The sequence below is a fragment of the Balaenoptera borealis genome (genome assembly GCF_965194805.1).
Source record: "Balaenoptera borealis genome assembly, chromosome: 4".
NCBI lineage: Eukaryota > Metazoa > Chordata > Mammalia > Artiodactyla > Balaenopteridae > Balaenoptera > Balaenoptera borealis.
This window is the reverse complement of record NC_138861.1, coordinates 19,279,879-19,290,114: the sequence shown is the minus strand read 5'-3', so window position 1 is coordinate 19,290,114 and position 10,236 is coordinate 19,279,879. Positions and strand designations below refer to the sequence as shown.

The 10,236-nt window shown below is 39.0% G+C and overlaps 1 long non-coding RNA gene across 1 annotated transcript in view; it reads left to right on the top strand.

Annotated features, from left to right (window-relative positions):
• The first annotated feature begins 7,702 nt into the window (after positions 1–7,702).
• LOC309628635 overlaps positions 7,703–10,236 on the top strand; it is a 67,035-nt gene continuing 64,501 nt past the window's right edge. The window contains exon 1 of the long non-coding RNA XR_014244605.1: positions 7,703–9,695. This is a non-coding gene — a long non-coding RNA (uncharacterized lncRNA). The remainder of the gene's footprint in view (positions 9,696–10,236) is intronic.

Here is a 10,236-nt window from a genome sequence, read left to right as displayed (position 1 = left end):
CATTTCTCCATTTGGTCAGTGTCCAAGAGGCAAAGAAGAGGTCATTCTGTTAATTAATTAATTAATTAATTAATTTTTGGCTGCGTTGGGTCTTCGTTGCTGTGCGCGGGGCTTTCTCTAGTTGCGGTGAGCAGTGGCTACTCTTCGTTGCAGTGTGCGGGCTTCTCACTGCCGTGTCTTCTCTTGTTGCGGAGCACGGGCTCTAGGCGTGTGGCCTTCAGTAGCTGTGGCACACAGGCTCAGTAGTTGTGGCTCACAGGTTCTAGAGCGCAGGCTCAGTAGTTGTGGCGCACGGGTTTAGTTGCTCCTCGGCATGTGGTGTCTTCCCGGACCAGGGCTCGAACCTGTGTCCCCTGCATTGGCAGGTGGATTCTTAGTCACTGCACCACCAGGGAAGTCCCCTCTTACATAACTTTTATGTTCTGCTCCTCTTTTCTGATCATATCGCTTTCCTGAGAATTGGGAAATCAGGTAGCCTCCTTTCTCTCCCCAATTAAAAAAAAAAAACTCACTCTAAAGCATTGGTACTTTGTACTTACTAAAAACATTAAAAGCATAATTTGTTGTGGGTCTTTGTTGCTCAAATGTGGCATCTGGTATTGTTTCATTCGCCCATGGAAATGGGTACTACTCTGTGCAGCTATGGAAATGGTGATCTAGTCTAGGTTTTCAGCTGTATTCACAGCCAGTTCTGATACAGGCAACCATAACAAGCCTGTAGCTTTCTAAATCAGTGGTCAGAGCTAAACCAGCTTCCATTAGTTGTTTTATATTAATAGATATGACCTGTGTTTATCCTGGAATTCCCACTCAGTGAAGGGAGGGAAGGTTCTTTGCCTTTTCCTGCATTACCTTCAGTAGGGACGTGGCTTTTACGGGCCCTGCCTAAAGCAGGTGCCCAATAATTGCTGATCAAGATGATGGCAACTTGGCTCTCCACTTGGTGCCTTTGTTTCCCTATAAGCAGCATATGTGTCATATGACATGTCTTTCTCCTTTCTTTGGAGAAAAATGGTGAAGACAGTTCATAGTATGGCTTGAATCTTATTTTTCTTACTTTATTAATTTGAAGGGTAAAACTCAGTAGATTTTACTATATTCCCAAAGTTGTGCTACATCAAATTCCAGAAATTTTTCATCACTCTCAAAGGAAACTCTACCCACTATCAGTCATTCCCCATTTCCCATTCTTCCCACCCTCTGGAAATCACTAATTTACTTTCTGTCTCTATGGATTTATCTATTCTGGACATTTCATAGACATGGAATCATACAATACATAGACTTTTGTGTCTGGCTTCTTTCAGTTAGAATAATGTTTTCAAGGTTCATTCATGTACTCACATGTATCAATACTTCATTCTTTTTTTTTTTTTTTTTTTTTAACATCAGTACCATTTTTATTTGCTCAAGATTCTGTGGGTCAGGAATTCAGGAGGTGGGTGTGCTTGACTGGGCTCTTTTTTTTTTTTTTTTTTTATCAGTCGGTAAGTTGGTGGGAGGGAGAAGGACTGACGTGAGGCTTTCGAGGTAAAGGGGGTCTTTTTTTTTTTTTTTAATGCATTTATTTATTTATTTATTTATGGCTGTGTTGGGTCTTCTTTTCTGTGCGAGGGCTTTCTCTAGTTGTGGCAAGTGGGGGCCACTCTTCATCGCGTGCGCGGGCCTCTCACTGTCGCGGCCTCTCTTGTTGCGGAGCACAGGCTCCAGACGTGCAGGCTCAGTAATTGTGGCTCACAGGCCTAGTTGCCCTGCGGCATGTGGGATCTTCCCAGACCAGGGCTCGAACCCGTGTCCCCTGCAATGGCAGGCAGACTCTCAACCACTGCGCCACCAGGGAAGCCCACTTCATTCTTTTTTTTGTAGCTGAATTGTATGGATATATTCTATTGTATGGATATACTACATTTAGTTTATCCATCCATCAGTTGATGGATATTTGGATTGTTTCCATGGTTCAGCTATTATGAACAATTCTGCTCTGAACATCTGTGTACAAGTTTTTATATGGACAGACATTTTCAATTCTCTTGGGTATATACCTAGGAGGGGTATTGCTAGGTCATATGGTATCTCTATGTTTAACTTTCTGAGGAACTGCCAAATTGATTCCTAAATATGCTGCATGATTTTCATTTCCATCAGCAATGTGTGAGGGTTCTAATTTCTTCAGATCCTTGCCAACATTTGTTACTGTGTATTTTTTGATTATGGTCATCCTAGTAGGTATGAAGTGGTATCTCATTGTGATTTTAATTTTCATTTCCCTATAGACTAATGATGTTGGACCTCATTTCATGTGTTTATCGGCTATTTGCATATCTCCTTTGGCTAAAGGTCTATTCAAATCTTTTCCCATTTTAAAATGGGGTTATTTGTTTTTTTAAACTTTGTTTATTGTGTCTTTTTAAAAATAAACTTCATTTTTTAGAACATATTTAGATTTCCAGAAAAACTGTGAAGATAGTTCAGAGAGATAGTCCCATATACCCTGTACCTAGCCTCCCTTATTATTAACATCTTACGTTAGTATGGTACATTTGTTACAATTAATGGTACCACATTACATTTAGCTGTCATGTCTCCTTAGACTCCTCTTGTCTGTGACAGTTTCTCAGACATTCCTTGTTTTTGATGACCTTGACAATTTTGAGGAGTACTGGTCAAGTATTTTACAGAGTGTCCTTTTATTGGGATTTTCTGATATTTTTCTCATGGTTAGCCTGGGGTTGTGTGTTTTTGGGAGGAAGACCAGAGTGGTAAAGTGCTATTTTCATCACACACTATTGACATGGCTTATCATTGTTGATGTTGACCTTGATCACCTGGCTGAGGCAGTGTTTATACACTTTCTTTCATCCCTCTTTCCATACTGTACTCTTTGCAAGGAAGTCACTATGCACAACCCATATCTCAGAAGTTATATGCCATCTCCTGAGGGTAGAATATTTACATAAATTATTTGGAATTCTTCTGCATGGAAGATTTGTCTCTTTTTCATTATTTATTTATCCATTTATTCATATTCTTATGGACTCATGGACATTTACTTTATATTTTGGTTTATAATCCAATACTACTTTGTCTTATTGCTCAAATTATTCTAAACTAGGCCATCAGGAGCTCTTTCAGTTGGTTCCTGAATCCCTTTGATATATCCCTACCATTCTCTCTGTGTGTGTGTGTGTGTGTGTGTGTGTGTGTGTTTGAGCACTTCCTTAGTTTCTAGCACTATAAGATGTTCCAGGCTCTTCTTGTATATTTCTTGCATCAGTCCTAGAATCCAGGAATCCTGTTCCTTTTATTGATACCATTAAACAATGGTATTAGAAACCAAGATCTGGTTTTTTGGGTTATTTTTGTCTTGTTGCTGAATTGTAAGACTTCTTTTATATTCAGTATACATTTCCCTAATCATAAATGTGATTTACATATATTTTCTCCTACTCCTTGTGTTGTTTTTACACTTTCTTTATAGTCTTCTTTGAAATACAAAATTTTAAATTTTTGATGAAGTCTATATATTTTTCTTTTGTCATTTGTGCTTTGGTGACATATCAAATAAACAACTGCTTAATCCAAAGTGATGAAGATTTATGTCTATGTTTTCTTCTAAGAGTTTTATAGTTTTAGCTTTTACATTTAGGTCTTTGGTCTGTTTTATGTTAATTTTTTTTTTTAAACATCTTTATTGGAGTATAATTGCTTTACAATGGTGTGTTAGTTTCTGCTTTATAACAAAGTGCATCAGTTATACATATACATAGGTCCTCATATCTCTTCCCTCTTGCGTCTCCCTCCCTCCCACCATCCTTATCCCACCCCTCTAGGTGGTCACAAAGCACCGAGCTGATCTACCTGTGCTATACGGCTGCTTCCCACTAGCTATCTATTTTACATTTGGTAGTGTATATATATCCATGCCACTATCTCACTTTGTCCCAGCTTACCCTTCCCCCTCCCCGTATCCTCAAGTCCATTCCCTAGTAGGTCTGTGTCTTTATTCCTGTCTTGCCCCTAGGTTATTCATAACCATTTTTTTTTTCGATTCCATATATATGTGTGTTAGCATATGGTATTTGTTTTTCTCTTTCTGATTTACTTCACTCTGTATGACACTCTAGGTCCATCCACCTCACTACAAATAACTCAGTTTCGTTTCTTTTTATGGCTGAGTAATATTCCATTGTATATATGTGCCACATCTTCTTTATCCATTCATCTGTTGATGGACACTTAGGTTGCTTCCATGTCCTGGCTATTGTAAATAGAGCTGCAATGAACATTTTGGTACATGACTCTTTTTGAATTATGGTTTTCTCAGGGTATATGCCCAATAGTGGGACTGCTGGATCGTACAGTAGTTCTATTTGTAGTTTTTTAAGGAACCTCCATACTGTTCTCCATAGTGGCTGTATCCATTTACATTCCCACCAACAGTGCAAGAGTGTTCCCTTTTCTCCACACCCTCTCCAGCATTTACTGTTTGTAGATTTTTTGATGATGGCCATTCTGACCGGTGTGAGATGATATCTCATTGTAGTTTTGATTTGCATTTCTCTAATGATTAATGATGTTGAGCATTCTTTCATGTGTGTGTTGGCAATCTGTATATCTTCTTTGGAGAAATGTCTATTTAGGTCTTCTGCCCATTTTGGGATTGGGTTGTTTGTTTTTTTGTTATTGAGCTGCATGAGCTGCTTGTAAATCTTGGAGATTAATCCTTTGTCAGTTGCTTCATTTGCAAATATTTTCTCCCATTCTGAGGGTTGTCTTTTCATCTTGTTTATGGTTTCCTTTGCTGTGCCAAAGCTTTGAAGTTTCATTAGGTCCCATTTGTTTATTTGTGTTCTTATTTCCATTTCTCTAGGAGCTGGGTCAAAAAGGAACTTGCTGTGATTTATGTCAGAGAGTGTTCTGCCTATGTTTTCCTCTAAGAGTTTGATAGTGTCTGGCCTTACATTTAGGTCTTTAATCCATTTTGAGTTTATTTTTGTGTATGGTGTTAGGGAGGGTTCTAATTTCATTCTTTTACATGTAGCTGTCCAGTTTTCCCAGCACCACTTATTAAAGAGACTGTCTTTTCTCCACTGTATATTCTTGCCTCCTTTATCAAAGATAAGGTGACCATATGTGCGTGGGTTTATCTCTGGGCTTTCTATCCTGTTCCATTGATCTATATTTCTGTTTTTGTGCCAGTACCATACTGTCTTGATTACTGTAGCTTTGTAGTATAGTCTGAAGTCAGGGAGTCTGATTCCTCCAGCTCCGTTTTTCTTTCTCAAGATTGCTTTGGCTATTCGGGGTCTTTTGTGTTTCCATACAGATTGTGAAATTTTTTGTTCTAGTTCTGTGAAAAATGCCAGTGGTAGTTTGATAGGGATTGAATTAAATCTGTAGATTGCTTTGGGTAATATAGTCATTTTCACAATGTTGATTCTTCCAAACCAAGAACATGGTATATCTCTCCATCTATTTATATCATCTTTAATTTCTTTCATCAGTGTCTTATAGTTTTCTGCATACAGGTCTTTTGTCTCCTTAGGTAGGTTTATTCCTAGGTATTTTATTCTTTTTGTTGCAATGGTAAATGGGAGTGTTTTCTTAATTTCTCTTTCAGATATTTCCTCATTAGTGTATAGGAATGCAAGAGATTTCTGTGCATTAATTTTGTATCCTGCTACTTTACCAAATTCATTGATTAGCTCTAGTAGTTTTCTGGTAGTATCTTTAGAATTCTCTATGTATAGTATCATGTCATCTGCAAACAGTGATAGCTTTACTTCTTCTTTTCCGATTTGGATTCCATTTATTTCTTTGTCTTCTCTGATTGCTGTGGCTAAAACTTCCAAAACTATGTTGAATAAGAGTGGTGAGAGTGGCCAACCTTGTCTTGTTCCTGATCTTAGTGGAAATGGTTTCAGTTTTTCACCATTGAGGATGATGTTGGCTGTGGGTTTGTCATATATGGCCTTTATTATGTTGAAGAAAGTTCCCTCTATACCTACTTTCTGGAGGGTTTTTATCATAAATGGGTGTTGAATTTTGTTGAAAGCTTTCTCTGCATCTATTGAGATTATCATATGGTTTTTCTCCTTCAATTTGTTAATATGGTGTATCACATTGATTGATTTGTGTATATTGAAGAATCCTTGCATTCCTGGGATAAACCCCACTTGATCATCGTGTGTGATCCTTTTAATGTGCTGTTGGACTCTGTTTGCTAGTATTTCGTTGAGGATTTTTGCATCTATGTTCATCAGTGATATTGGCCTGTAATTTTCTTTCTTTGTGACATCCTTCTCTGGTTTTGGTATCAGGGTGATGGTGGCCTCGTAGAATGAGTTTGGGAGTGTTCCTCCCTCTGCTATATTTTGGAAGAGTTTGGGAAGGATAGGTGTTAACTCTTTTCTAAATGATTGATAGAATTCACCTGTGAAGCCATCTGGTCCTGGGCTGTTGTTTGTTGGAAGATTTTTAATCACAGTTTCAATTTCAGTGCTTGTGATTGGTCTGTTCATATTTTCTATTTCTTCCTGGTTCAGTCTCGGCAGGTTGTGCATTTCTAAGAATCTGTCCATTTCTTCCAGGTTGTCCATTTTATTGGCATAGAGTTGCTTGTAGTAATCTCTCATGATCCTTTGTATTTCTGCAGTGTCAGTTGTTACTTCTCCTTTTTCATTTCTAATCTATTGATTTGAGTCTTCTCCCTTTTTTTCTTGATGAGTCTGGCTAATGGTTTATCAATTTTGTTTATCGTCTCAAAGAACAAACTTTTCGTTTTATTGATCTTTGCTATCATTTCCTTCATTTCTTTTTCATTTATTTCTGATCTGATCTTTATGATTTCTTTCCTTCTGGTAACTTTGGGGTTTTTTTGTTCTTCATTCTCTAATTGCTTTAGGTGTAAGGTTAGGTTGTTTATTGGAGATGTTTCTTGTTTCTTAAGGTAGGATTGTACTGCTATAAACCTCCCTCTTAGAACTGCTTTTGTTGCATCCCATAGGTTTTGGGTCGTCGTGTTTTCATTGTGATTTGTCTCTAGGTATTTTTTGATTTCCTCTTTGATTTCTTCAGTGATCTCTTGGCTATTTAGTAGTGTATTGTTTAGCCTCCATGTGTTTGTATTTTTTACAGATTTTTTCCTGTAATTGACATCTAGTCTCATAGCGTTGAGGTCGGAAAAGATACTTGATAGGATTTCAATTTTCTTAAATTTACCAAGGCTTGATTTGTGACCCAAGATATGATCTATCCTGGAGAATGTTCCATGAGCACTTGAGAAGAATGTGTATTATTTTGTTTTTGGATGAAATGTCCTATAAATATCAATTAAGCCCATCTTGTTTAATGTATCATTTAAAGCTTGTGTTTCCTTATTTATTTTCATTTTGGATGATCTGTCCATTGGTGAAAGTGGGGTGTTAAAGTCCCCTACTATGACTGTGTTACTATTGATTCCCCTTTTATGGCTGTTAGTATTTGCCTTATGTATTGAGGTGCTCCTATGTTGGGTGCATAAATATTTATAATTGTTATATCTTCTTGTTGGATTGATCCCTTGATCGTTATGTAGTGTCCTTCTTTGTGTCTTGTAATAGTCTTTGTTTTAAAGTCTATTTTGTCTGATATGGGAATTGCCATTTGCATGTAATATCTTTTTCTATCCCCTCACTTTAAGTCTGTATGTTTCCCTAGGTCTGAGGTGGGTCTCTTGTAGACAGTATATATATATGGGTCTTGTTTTTGTATCCATTCAGTCAGTCTATGTCTTTTGTTTGGAGCATTTAATCCATTTACATTTAAGGTAATTATCGATATGTATTTTCCTATTACCATTTTCCTAATTTTTTGGGGTTTGTTATTGTAGATCTTTTCCTTCTGTTGTGTTTCCTGCCTAGAGAAGTTCCTTTAGCATTTGTTGTAAAGCTGGTTTGGTGGTGCTGAATTCTCTTAGCTTTTGCTTGTCTGTAAAGGTTTTAATTTCTCCGTCGAATCTGAATGAGATCTTTGCTGGGTAGAGTAATCTTGGTTGTAGGTTTTTCTCCTTCATCACTTTAACTATGTCCTGCCACTCCCTTCTGGCTTGCAGAGTTTCTGCTGAAAGATCAGCTGTTAACCTTGTGGGGATTCCCTTGTGTGTTATTTGTTGTTTTTCCCTTGCTGCTTTTAATATTTTTTCTTTGTATTTAATGTTTGATAGTTTGATTAATATGTGTCTTGGCGTGTTTCTCCTTGGATTTACCCTGTATGGGACTCTCTGTGCTTCCTGGACTTGATTAACTATTTCCTTTCCCATATTAGGGAAGTTTTCAACTATAATCTCTTCAAATATTTTCTCAGACCCTTTCTTTTTCTCTTCTTCTTCTGGGACCCCTATAATTCGAATGTTGGTACGTTTAATGTTGTCCCAGAGGTCTCTGAGACTGTCCTCAATTCTTTTCTTTTTTCTTCATTCTGCTCTGCAGAAGTTATTTCCACTGTTTTATCTTCCAGGTCACTTATCCGTTCTTCTGCCTCAGTTATTCTGCTCTTGATCCCTTCTAGAGAATTTTAAATTTCATTTATTGTGTTTTTCAGCACTCTTTGTTTGCTCTTTAGTTCTTCTAGGTCCTTGTTAAACGTTTCTTGTATTTTCTCCATTCTATTTCCAAGATTTTGGATCACCTTTACTATCATTATTCTGAATTCTTTTTCAGGTAGACTGCCTATTTCCTCTTCATTTGTTAGGTCTGGTGGGTTTTTGCCTTGCTCCTTCATCTGCTTTGTGTTTCTCTGTCTTCTCATTTTGCTTAACGAACTGTGTTTGGTGTCTCCTCTTCGCAGGCTGCAGGTTTGTAGTTCCCGTTGTTTTTGGTGTCTGCCCCCAGTGGCTAAGGTTGGTTCAGTGGGTTGTGTAGGCTTCTTGGTGGAGGGGACTAGTGCCTGTTTTCTGGTGGATGAGGCTGGATCTTGTCTTTCTGGTGGGCAGGACCGCGTCCGGTGGTGTCTTTTGGGGTGTCTGTGGCCTTATTATGATTTTAGGCAGCCTTTCTGCTAATGGATGGGGTTGTGTTCCTGTCTTGCTAGTTGTTTGGCATAGGGTGTCCAGCACTGTAGCTTGCTGGTCATTGAGTGGAGCTGGGTCTTGGTGTTGAGATGGAGATCTTTGGGAGATTTTCCCCTTTTGATATTATGTGGAGCTGGGAGGTCTCTTGTGGGCCAGTGTCCTGAACTTGGCTCTCCCACCTCAGAGGCACAGCCCTGACGCCTGGTTGGAGCACCAAGAGCCTGTCATCCACACTGTTCAGAATAAAAAGGAGGAAAAAAAAGAAAGAAAGAAAGAAGATAAAATAGAATAAAATAAAATAAAGTTATTAAAATAAAAACTAAAAAATAATTATTAAAAAAATTTTAAGTAGTAAATACATTTTTAAAAATTTAGAAAAGAAGGAAATAAAGAAGAGAGCAACCAAACCAAAAAACAAATCCACCAATTATAACAAGTGCTAAAAACTATACTAAAAAAACAAAAAAAAACCCAAAATGGACAAACAGAAACCTAGGACAAATGGTAAAAGCAAATCTGTACAGACAAAATCACGCACAGAAGCATACACATACACACTCACAAAAAGAGAAAAAGGGGAAAAAAAAATATATCGCTGCTCCCAAAGTCCACCTCCTCAATTTGGGATGATTCGTTATCTATTTAGGTATTCCACAGATGCAGGGTACATCATGTTGATTGTGGAGCTTTAATCCGCTGCTCCTGAGGCTGCTGGGAGAGATTTCCTTTTCTCTTCTTTGTTCGCACAGCTCCCGGGGTTCAGCTTTGGATCTGGACCCGCCTCTGCATGTAGGTCGCCTGAGGGCAACTGTTCTTCGCTCAGACAGGACGGGGTTAAAGGAGCAGCTGCTTCGGGGGCTCTGGCTCACTCAGGCCGGGGGGAGGGAGGGGTACGGAGGAGGCGGGGCAAGTCTGCGGCTGCAGAGGCCGGTGTGACGTTGCAGCAGCCCGAGGCGCACCTGCGTTCTCCCCGGGAAGTTGTCCCTGGATCACGGGACCCTGGCCGTGGCGGGCTGCACAGGCTCCCGGGAGGGGCGGTGTGGAGAGTGACCTGTGCTCACACACAGGCTTCTTGGTGGCGGCAGCAGCAGCCCTAGCATCTCACGCCCATCTCTGGGGTCCGCGCTGATCGCCGCGGCTCACGCCCATCTCGGGAGCTCGTTTAGGCGGCGCTCTGAATCCCCTCT